The following is a 12,308-nucleotide window of genomic DNA, read 5'->3' as shown; positions in this document are numbered from 1 at the left end:
GACGTATCTCTGAGCTTCAAGCCTTATGCATCAAGAGACCATATTTGATTTTTCATAAAGATAGAGTGTCAATGAGAACTAATCCTTCCTTTCTGCCAAAAGTGATCTCTGAAATGTCCATTAATCAAACCATTGAATTGCCAGTTTTCTTCCCCAATCATTCAAACAAAGGAGAGTATTGCCTACATACCCTAGATATTCACAGGCAAATTCGCTTCTACTTGAACAGGACTAAGGCTTCTCGTAAATCAGACCAGTTATTTTTGGCCTATTCTGGACCTAGATTAGGATGTGCTGTTGCTAAGATCACATTGGCTAAATGGTTAAAAGACTGCGTAACCTTCACTTATAGAAAACGTAATATGCCATTAACTACTACCATAAAGGCTCATTTTACAAGGTCAGTGGCAACTTCTGCTGCCTTCCATGCCAGAGCCTCTTTACATGACATTTGTGCAGCTGCAACTTGGGCTAGTCCTCATACTTTCATCAATCATAACAAGTTGGATTTGGCCTCCAGGGGAAGAGCATCTTTTGGTTCTATGGTGCTCAGGAATGTTCTTCCATGAGAGCCTCCCAGGAATAAAGGTAGCTGGGGACTCTGTCCCATACGTAAGGAATGATCGAGGATTAACAATATCAGATAAAGAAGTTATGTCTTACCATAACGTTTCATCTGTATTGCTGATCCTCGTTCAGTCATTATGATCCTCCCTCCTTCCCCCTCCTGTGGCTTCTAGTAGATCTCACCATCCGGTTCTGTTAGGTCATTTGACCATTGGTAGCCTCTACCTTCTTTTGACTTACAAACTGAATCTGAGGTAACAGGGAGAGGGGAATTGTGGGTAAGAGTTTAGCTTGAGAGTTTGTAGCTAGCGTGAGCTTGGAAGATGGCCGGCTCGGTTCTGAGGTCGGAACCAACTACCCACACGTAATGACTGAATGAGGATCAACAATTCAGATGGAATGTTATGGTAAGACATAACTTCTTTTTCTTTCTTTTCCATTTATAGGTTCATAGGTTCATAGGTAGGTACTAGGCTATTGGCCCAAGGGCCTAAGTAAGCCTAGCCAATAAGGTTCCCTGGCTTACACCACCCAAGAAAGTTATTTTCCTGTGCTGCTGTTGAGCAGAGCCACAAATGTGATCCCCGGGGTGTATTTCCTATTTTATGTTGAGAAAAGAAGTGGGAAAAGTCCTCCTTTAGAGTCACTTATGGTTTTGGGCAGGGTTTATAATCTCTTGGTGTGTAATCAGTGTTTATAACTACCTTAAAAGCACCAGTATGTAACTGCAATGGTACCTTACCAAATTATGATTTGAGACAGTGTTCTAAACTTACCTGGCCTGCACCAGGACATACATCTTTTAAAAATCTGAAACTAAACTTATTGTCACTTGAACAGAACCCACAAAGTCTTGTCTATTGTATCCTGACTAGACGAGTGACATGGTGTCAGAAGTGGGATTCCAGAGACTGATGTTCGGAGCTATGAGATGGAGAGATAACAGCGAAGGTCAATTAAGAGCAACAAGCAGGAGAAAGAGCCAGAAAAGAATCAAAGGGAGTGAAAACTTACTAACAGCTTATTTTATAAAAATAAAACGGAGCATTGCAAGGCCACAAACCACAGTATCAAACAAGCAAGTAACAGAAAACGTTTAGTAATTAAATGACATGTTTAAGAGTAAGATATTTGGTGAAACCATTGTCAGAAAAGCACATAAGGGAGTTGAAATTACCACAGAATTGTAAAACAAAACAGGCATGTTTAGAGTAAAATGAGCACAAGAAAAGTACACTGGCTGTGAAAAGAGATTAAATGATTTACTTATTTATTTTACATTTGTTGACTGGGAGTGTCTGACTGAGCCAAAGCCCTTTTTCAGCAGATGCCTGGGTAGAAAAGCTCCAGACATGTAGCATTCATACAATCTAACAAATTTTAATTAAAACAATGTTGAATAAAGAGAGTAATCTTGGAAATTTTTGGTTTACAATAACTGTTACAGTTCAAATTTAGAGAAAATGAAGAAAAAAAGAGGATACAAGAATGATTTAGATATGCGAATCTTAATAACAATAGTTACATTAATTAACATTAGTTAACAGATGAGCAAATTGAATATAATAAGGGCAAAAAATGGCACATTAAGCATAAGTAAAGCACGGTGACTGCATGCTTTTTGGCAAAATGTTGTGTTTTGGTGTAACTATTACTTTGTATTGTATTCAGAGCATAACTAGAGTTATTCAAAGTATCTTGTCATGTGAAAAAGTGCTTACAGTGTGTGCTTATTAATGTGCATTTAGTCTCAAGAGTTTATTTGTGTGCAAAGTGCAACTATTTTGCAAAGTGCAGTCAAATACAGCCGTTTCAAAAAGTTTCTTGTGCTGGGTGTGTCTATTTGCAAAGTGCCACCATTACAAAGTGTTTCTTGCACTGTAAAGAATTATTTAGCAAGGTACCACCATTTGGGGGAAGTTTTGGTGTGCTGTGTACTGTTCATTCACAAAGTACAATTACTTCAAAATGTTTCTTACTCTGAGCTTCTTCTGCCCAGTTAATTCGTACAGTGCAGTTATTTCAAGATTTTTCTTACACTGATAAAAGATGACTTCTTACAATACAGTGATTTCAAGAGTATTGCAGTGCCTGAGAGACTTATTTCACAAAGTTCAGTCATTCAGAGGCTTGTTGTGCTATTGGGCAAAGTTACAAATACTGGCATAAATTTCTGGCATATGTGTATGTATGTATGTATGTATGTTTGTGCATATTTGCAAGAGCCTTCACTGGTTTGTGTTAATATGGCAGATGGATTTTGAAAGCCCTCACCACTTGTGTTTGATCAGAATATTGCAGAGAATTGCAGAATATTTGAGCAAGAGTACAATATTTTTATGCAAGGAGCTTATTCTGACAAAGATGCATGTACTAGGGTATTCATTTTGCTAAACATAGCTGGGTCAGAGGCCATTGAAAGAGAAAATTCATTTATGTATGCACCAGCAGTATATGAGGAAGAAGGTGAAAATCATCCTATTGTACAGTCTGAATCAAGGGAAGACCCTGAGTCTTTGAAGTGCAAATTCATGGAAATTTGTAACCCCCAGACAAATATTATATTAGAGAGGCATTTGTTTTACATAAGAGATCAGAACCCAGGGGACACTTTTGCAGCTTATATAACTGACCTGAAGAACAAAGCTAAAATGTGTTGGCTTGATGACTTAAAAGATGAATTGATAAAGGGCATGCTCATGTGTGGTATTAATAGTGATGCTGTGAGAAAGATTGTGCTTCGTAACAGCGATTTAACATTGAGTAAAACTATTGAGATTTGTCAAATCCATGAAGTTGCAGAAAGGCACACAAGTATTCTTGCAAGTGATAAGAGTATGGTTTCTGCAAGCTCCAGAGCAAATGTAGACAGCATGCAACATGTGGTGAACAAAAACAGGCCTAAGCACATGGCAGCCACACTTCCTGATGGCTCACCAGGGAAACCACATAGTTTTCCAGCAAGTTCTAAGAAAGGAGTATGCTTAATGCAGTACAGGCATGAGTCAACAAAACCCAAATCCAGCTTTATTGTTAACTGCAACAATTGTGGTGCAAATCATGAGTCTAAAAAAGAGAAATGCTTAGCATTTAGTCAGCAATGCCACAAGTGTAAAAATGGAACCATTTTCAAAAGTTTTGCAAATCAAGTAAACGTCACACAGTTATAAAGAAGGGTCACTCAAAAAAGCAAACTGATCAAGTGGAGTTGCAACAGTCCGCTTTCTATGTAGATGGTGTATCAGTAATTGGCAAAAAGGTTGATGCAGTGAATTTGTTGACAAAAATGAAGTGTTTTGTACTGTCCAGATCAATGGTAAATCCACCAAGCTCAAAGTAGACAATGGTTCAAAGTATAATGTTATAACAGCAGATACTTTTGCTGAAGTGAGAGCTAATGAACAACTCAATATGGCTAGTTGTGCAAAACATGTTGCTTATGGAGGTGTAGAAATTCAAACCGAAGGTTCAGTAGTGCTTTCATGTTATTTGGCAAGGAACTGTTACAGCTTGTTATTTTATGTAGTTCAAAGACCTGTGCCATCATTACTGGGTTTGAGAGACAGTTTGAGAATGAATTTGTTTTCATTTACCAAAGAAGTTCATATAAACACATCTCCTAGTTCCAATTTTACTGAAGCTATTTTCTCACTATACTGACGTTTTCAGTGACAAGTTGGGCAAACTCCCAGTTGTGTATTCCATGAAGTTAGACCCAGAGGTTAGTCCAGTAGTCAGACCAGCAAGAACAGTTACAATAGTTATGCAGAATAAAGTCAAAGCTTAGTTGGCTAAAATGGTACAACAAGGTGTGATTTGTCCAGTCATAAAACCAACTGAATGGGTATCAGCCATGATAGCAGCTCACAAAAAAGGCTCATATGAAATTAGAATATGTATTGTCCCAAGTGATTTGAACAAAGCATTAAAGAGACCATATAATCCAATGCATACAGTCGAGGAATTCACATCCCTAATACCGAATGCCACTGTTTTTTTCTGTGTTCGATGCAAAAAGTTCATTTTAGCAAGTGATGCTGGATTGCAAATCATCATTACCAACTACTTTCAGTACCCTGTTTGGCAGATATGGATGCCTCAGGATGCCATTTGGAATAAATTCTGCAAGTGAAGTCTTTCAGCATGCAGTGGAGCAAATATTTTCAGGTTATCCTTGTGCCATGATAGTAGATGTTTTATTGTTTGAGGCAATGGTGAAGCAGAGCATGACAGAAACCTTAAGAAAGTTCTAGACAAAGCACGTGAAGCGAACTTAAAGCTCAATTCTCTGAAGTGCAATTTCAGACTACCAGAAGTTACATATGTAGGTTATTTATTTAGCAGCACTGGCCTGCAACCAGACCCATCCAAGCAAGCAGCCATTCTTGAGATGCCAGCACCAGATAATGTTCAAGCTCTACAATGGTTTTTAGGCATGGTCAACTATTTATGCAAGTTTATACCAGACTTCAGTGAGTTGACAGCACCTTTGAGAGAGCTAACATGCAAAAATGTTATATTGTCTTGGTTGGAGCAGCACCAGAAAACATTTGAAGACCTCAAGCAGAAAATTGCCACCCCACCTACATTAAGATGCTATGATGTCAATAAACCAGTAACTTTTTCCTGTGGTGCTTCAAAATTTGGTCTCGGTGCAGTCATTCTTCAAGAAGGCAGACCAGTAGAACTCTTATCCAAACTGAAATGCAGTATGCTCAAATTGAGAACGAACTTATGGCTATTAGTATATGCATGTTCAAAGTTTCATGATTATTCAGGGGTGTCCAACCTTTTGGCTTGCTGTGGCCGCATTAAGTGAACAGAAGTTGTCTTGGGGCCGCATATAAAATATATCATATAGTTAACTCTTTCGCTGCCACAGAAGACCAAAGTTGATCTCCTGGCTGTACTGTAGGTGCATTTGAACAATGAATAAATGTAATAAATGCCTAATATTTGCCTTAAAATTCTTATTCTCGTTCTAATTCTAATTCTCTAGTCTAACAGTTAACTCTAACATCTTAGTTTATATATATATATATATATATATATATTTTTTTTTTTTTTACAAATAAACAGATATTCACTACAGCACTAGCATTTCTCACTGGGAAAACCACTCCAGCAGTCCAAATACATAAAATGTCAATATTAGTAGTCCTACAATACTATAATCCACAAAAATAAGCCAACAAATTTGCAATAAAGTAAAGAATTCACATTACTGACTTAATAAAACAATTCTGAATAAGCTAGAAGAGGGTCTCACCCAAACAAATGACTGGTGCCAGAAACATGGCCTCAAGCTATATCCCAAAACATGCACCATCATCCCCTTTGAGGGAGTGATTTCCCCACAAATTATCACATTAATAACAATGTTGTAAGGACGCAATCAGTCATGAGGTGCTTGGGCACCCAGGTTGATAGAAGCCTGACTTTTGACCACCATGTTGTCTCCGTTGTACGGAAAGTGTTTTACATGGCCCACCTCATTAGTAAAGGTATCATCCAGGGACAAGGAGGTCATAGCATCCCTTTATTCTTTTTTACAAGAGCAATTATTGAGTGCAACACCCCTTTTGGCATGTGCCTCAGCAAAATACCATGCCAAAAGAAAGACTACAACCATTTCTGATAAAAAGAAAAGGTCAAAGGACTGCGTTCACTTGGTTATCCAAACAGACTAAAAAGCTTCTTGCTTTCCTCTGTCTCTCACTGACCCCTATAAATTTCATCACTGGCTTGCTTTCCAGGCTAAGAAAGATCCTGCCTTAATGGACTTTCTTCACCTCAGAAATACTGGTTATATTTAAAACGCTCACTACAAAGATCACAGTCTTTACTGCAACATAAACAAGCCACTTTGTATGGACAGGTTCTTGACACAAAATCCTTCAACTTCTGTAAAAAGCTCCTCTCATTATCAAAGTAGTTCAGCAACACGACAACTGGATGAATAGCCATAAATGTACTCCTTGAGTAAGTAGCATAGACTTCATCAAACCAGATGGAAAATCCACATGCTAAACTTTTCTAGCTGGATGGCTAAGATCTAATATTGGTTACTCAAGTCTACTTGCCCAAGAAGAGGGGCCTATTTAACTAAGAATTCCATTTGCAAAAATATATTCAGTATACATATTAAATCTCTCTCTCTTACACACACAAAAGGAGCCCCTACTTGTAAAATAGGCAACCTTGGTAATCACATGGCACAGACTCACTGAATGAAATTGGAAGTCAAAATATCTGAAAAAAAGATGGATTCATCCATGCAATTTCCCACCACCAAAAGGACCATCAATAAATCAACAAACAACTGCTCAGCAACAAGTAAATCAATAAGAAATCCATAAACTCTCTTAAGATCATACTACATACTGGAGTAAACATATAACTTCCGTCCTATCTAAAGCCATTTGACATTCAGACATTTTAATTTGTGCAGACGTTATTCACAGACTGACAGTTTACTGGGCTATAATGCTGACCTTCGCTTTTGAAAAAAACAAATTCCCAGACTTTGTCAATAGCTCAAAGTGCAGAGAGGATTATTTTTTTTTATTTATTATGTATTTATCTATTTTTGGAAAACATCTTTAAAACTGTTAAATTGATCACACACCCAGAAACACAGAAAAGTTATTGTGATAAGTAAACCACAGACTGCTGCAAGAAATCAAAGTCACATTAGCACTCTATGCTTACGTCTGAACCAATGAAGCATACCTGTCAATTCCAAAAGAATTAAAGTAGCTTAATAAGAAAGTTATTTGCAAGGTTACATGGCAGTTTATATTGGAAATAAGCAGAGATATTAAAAAAGCTCTGTTTCTCATAATTATGCTAAAAAAAGTCTTCCAAGGTAAATACAACCTTCTAATTTAGCATGGAACCATACCTCTCAACCTTAGAGCAAGAAATCTGGACAAAGAGAAAAATAAAAGTGTAACACAGGCCCAAAAATAGTTATGCATCACAGACACCATTGAAACAGTTGTAGCTGCAAACATTATACACCATGTATAATGTTTCTATCCTATCATTGTCAGTTAAGCATTATATGGCTCATTCAATCCTGCCTTCTTTTGCAACAAAGAAAACCATGCTTTGAAATGACAAATGCATTAAAAATAATAAAACACATTGCCTTCACATCCTGCAACTTCCTACCTGCAAACAACCACAGAGCTTTTACTGAAACTAGGGCTGCTTATTTCCCCAGAATGACAGCTCTCCCTAATTAAGTCTAATGGTATACAATCTACCAGGATCTGGACTACCTGAAATAAATTAAATTATGGCTTGTAAATTGCAAGTGCACTTTGTTTAATTAAACTATATTTCAAAGCCCACTTGCTGTATTTTTTCAGTAGCATCCCAATATCCATTTCCAGGTCACTTTACAAGACATTGGCAGTGGTAGACTTGGCATCCTCCAGATCCCTAGAGGACCACATTCATACTGCTAACATTGTCCATTAAATGTAAATATCCATCCACTGTAAGTGGCAAGAAAATATGTCTTAAAATCTACTTTTGGCATGCCTAGTACCCAAATTTCAGGTTTTGAAACAAATAAACATATTCTCCACAGTCTGCAAGTCACTTTCTTTAATAATCATCTACTGTTGCAGCACTCCCAACACAAACACACACATACACACCCAAACCCCCAACATTTAAAAAATGACATTGTGCCCACCTGATTTGCCAGTATTGATGGTCCACCAAAGATATGCTTACTGTCGTCCAATCTACCACTGCTTAGAGCCCCCCAGTGATAAAACAGTGCTGGGTGCTTTTTTGTTTGTCAAAAAAAAAAAAAAACTTTATATGCTACAGTCACACATTAGTCAATCCACTACTGACCCATTAACCCTAGGTTGCTGTCTCATTCTTACTCCCTGGAACTGCATTACCTTGGATGGCTACTTATTTCCTAAGCAAAAGACACAAAATGGAAGATGAGGCAAAAATCCAGACATTCTTCGAAAATCCATACAGTTGAGAGTTATGATTTCGTATTCAACACAACACTCTCCCTGTCAGGAAAGATGTAATTTAATGAAAGTGCACTTTTAATGTAGGATATGTTTGTGAGCTAACTTGTTTGTGTTCAGTAGGTAGACCGATCGTCGTTAGCCTCTTTGTGCATGTGTCTCTCTCAGTCTGTCATGCACACATAAACACACACACACTCACTCTACTTCAACTTACGCACACAAACATTCTGCTTTCATGCATGCACTTACTCACTCCATACTTACCTAGTAACACAGGTTAAGTGCTGTCCCTTTCAAAGGCAAAGGCGGCAAATCCATATAGGAGTCCCTCTTCACCAAGAACACACACACTGATTTTTTGGCACGAAATAATGGCATGAACACACAGACCCTTCTTTGGAGCAAAAAAAAAATCAAAACTAGAAGGATACTTTGGCGTATCTGCACGCCGATGTTAGAGTTACAGGTCACGGGCGCAAGAAACACAACAAAAAAGTGTTTTGGGGCATGCGTACATCGATGTTGGAGATAGAGGTAGAGGGCCGCATGGAAGAGCTTTGAGGGCCGCAGGTTGAACACGTCTAATCAAGATAATCAGATTGAAACTAATCACCTTTAGTTACTGTTTTAAAGAAACCTATGCATTCAGCTCCAGTGAGATTGCAAAGAATGATGCTCAAACTGGAAAGGTACAAGTACAAAATGGTCGATACAAAAGGCAAACTTCGCCGTATCCAGATCACCCGGAAATACACGGGAACAGCTTCACACAGAGAATTTTGACTTTGATGTCATGGAAGTGCATAATTTTTCTACCATGAGACTTGATGAGCTGAGAGATCATACAAAGACTGATCCAGTTTTCAAAAGCTCAATCACTACATTAATATTGGATGGCCATCAAAACAATCTAGTGTACCATCTGAAGTGCAAGCTTATTTTCCTTATGGAGATGAGCTGTTGATGGAAGATGGTATTATTTTCAAAGGTCCTAAAATTGTTGTTCCTGCTTTCTTACAACATGAATATATCCAGATTTTGCATAGTAGTCACAAAGGTTCTAAATCTGTCAGAAAAGAGTGAGAGCACTAATATATTGGCCTTCTCTAGCAAAAGGCAACGATAAAGTATTTTCTTCTTGTTCAGTATACAACATTACTAAACCCCATTTGCAAAGAGAACCATTTCAGCTAAGTCAAGTTCCTGAACTACCTTGGTCAACAGTAACAACTGATATATTCAAGTGGAACAATCACCATTACTTAGTAATGGTAGACTCTTATTCAGACTGGTTTGAGATTGATTTACTACCTAACCTAGCATCCACTGCTGTTATTACTAAGTTGAAGCACCATTTCTCAGTCCATGGTAATCTACACAAAGTTATTTCTGATAATGGAACTCAGTTTACTAGAAATTTGTAAAAGAAAAGGACTTTGTACATGTTACTAGCCGTCCTGAATATCCGCAGTCAAATGGACTAGCTGAACGTGTAGTGCCGAGTGCAAAGTATGATAATACCGATGTCTTTTTGAATTTGCTTAATCTCAGAAACATACGCCTTGATGATATACTTTGCTCACCTACTCAGATATTTCTATCTAGGCAAACCAGAACAATATTGCCTATCTGCTCCAGTTTGTTGAGGCCTAAAGCTAAGAACAACAGGACAATTAGAGTTTCTTTCCAGAAGTCCAGCTGTGATAAAGTGAGCAGATGTCTTCATCTGTTGAAAGGAGAAATACTGAGGATACAAACAGTGAAAGGTTTCAACCGGATTGGTCAAGTAACAGATATATATATATATATCTTTTTTGCTACATATTTACATAATGCACTATTGAATGGCATGAATATTGTAGCTACTTGTTTCTTTAAAGCTAAGTTGTGTCTCTAAAGCTAAATGTGTTTGGTAACCAGACTTTAGTATGACAAGCTCTTTGCAGGGCTGTTCATTAGAGTGAAAATTGGGAGCCTTCTGTATATTTTTTGAGAAGCAGGATATTCAACATTCAACATTCTTTGACTCTCAGTCATAAGGCACTGTTGCAGTAAAATGCTAATGTGTTATAATGATTTATGCTATATGTAAAGATATGTAAAGATTTTACTAACATAGTTTAGGGTTTCCTCGGGTAGTCTAATGTTGTTTAAGCTACACAGCTGCTTCTGACTGCCTCTGAAATCAAGCTCTCTCTCTATCCCTCCCAGGTCTTCCCTGCACAGCATGAGGCAGAAAAGAACTTCGCCCTTTCGTGCGACTACTCTACTATTGCCCACAACCTGTAAAAACAAAACAGGTCATTATCTGGTCATTTTAGTATAGACTTTAAAATAAAGTATTATTTAAGGGTCCTCAGCACTAGCACGAATCTCCTTAGGCTTACCCAAACAAAAAATCCAAGCTTGTTTGCATATACTCCACTTAAACTACAGAACACACTCTAAAACTAAGGCAAACAGCTATAAAATTTTAAAAACAAGCTCCCAAAGCATAGGAATTGAACCTGATGTTTGTTTAGATGAAATTACTCACCTGCAAGTTAATTATTCAGGAGTTACATCTTGAAACCTGGGCTCTTGTGGCTTAGTGTAAACCCCGCTCCGCCCTGCCCCCTATTCCCACCCGCCCCCAGTACTCGTACTTTTATAACCTCAAACCACTCCCCCTACTGTCCACTAACTTCCTGTACCTCACTACCGCCCTCTAAGATCAAACGGAATATGACACCACCCAGGAAGCTTATCATACTAACTCTTTTTCCCCTCCTACTTGTCCCTTACCTAGCTACCCTATATGAAACCTGGTCTTACATAGGCTTCCACCACCCAGGCTACCAAACCAACCCCTTACCCATAATTAACAACAGAGGCCATGACTCAACTCCCTACTCACCCTCCTTGTTAGAACTCGAACGCTATGTAATTATCAAACCTACCAATATTAGGCCAAATGATAAACATTACTACAAACTTCTACTCAAAGCCCTCAAATTCATTACCACTCTGAATCACAGACTAGCCACAGATGGTGATATCCACCCCAACCCTGGCCCTTCCCCTCCACTCAATTGTAATTCCACCCTATCCTCCCCTCCACTTCTCAATCTAAACTCTAGACCCTTTAACTCTCTTCTGACCTGTCATCTAAACATCAGAAGTGTAAACAATAAGATTCACAACCTACATGCCCTTTTAGCTACGTGTTCCCCGACCTACTATGTCTCACAGAAACCTGGCTTAAACCAAGTACGAAAGACACACAGATAATCCCACCAGGGTATGATATACTAAGAGCAGACCGAATAACTTGTAAAGGTGGTGGTGTAGCCATACCCTACAAAAATACATTACAATTCTCCCTTGCCTCTCCACAACCCCTCCTAACAAACAATGCCAAAATTCTACTTGTAAAACTTCAACCAAACAAACATAAAAGCATAAATATAGCTTGTATTTACATCCCCCCAGGCAACAATAATAACAAAACCTTAGATGACTTTCTCCACTGGCTAACTCAAACTCACCCCCAGGAATCCATAGTGTTAGGTGACTTCAACATCGATTGGAATTCCTTCTCATCTAGCTCCCCATCTAGCAGCATAAATCTACATGGCTTTTCTCAGCTCATATCCACTCCTACCAGACTAGGTAAACCCCAAAACAAAGACAGCATCCTGGACTGGATCCTTACTAATAAAGATCCTGACCAGTACTCAGCAGGTACTCACC

The sequence above is a fragment of the Protopterus annectens genome, chromosome 8.part0 (genome assembly GCF_019279795.1).
Source record: "Protopterus annectens isolate FY-2018-M chromosome 8.part0, PAN1.0, whole genome shotgun sequence".
NCBI classification, from domain to species: Eukaryota; Metazoa; Chordata; order Ceratodontiformes; family Protopteridae; genus Protopterus; species Protopterus annectens.
This window is presented reverse-complemented; position numbering follows the sequence as displayed.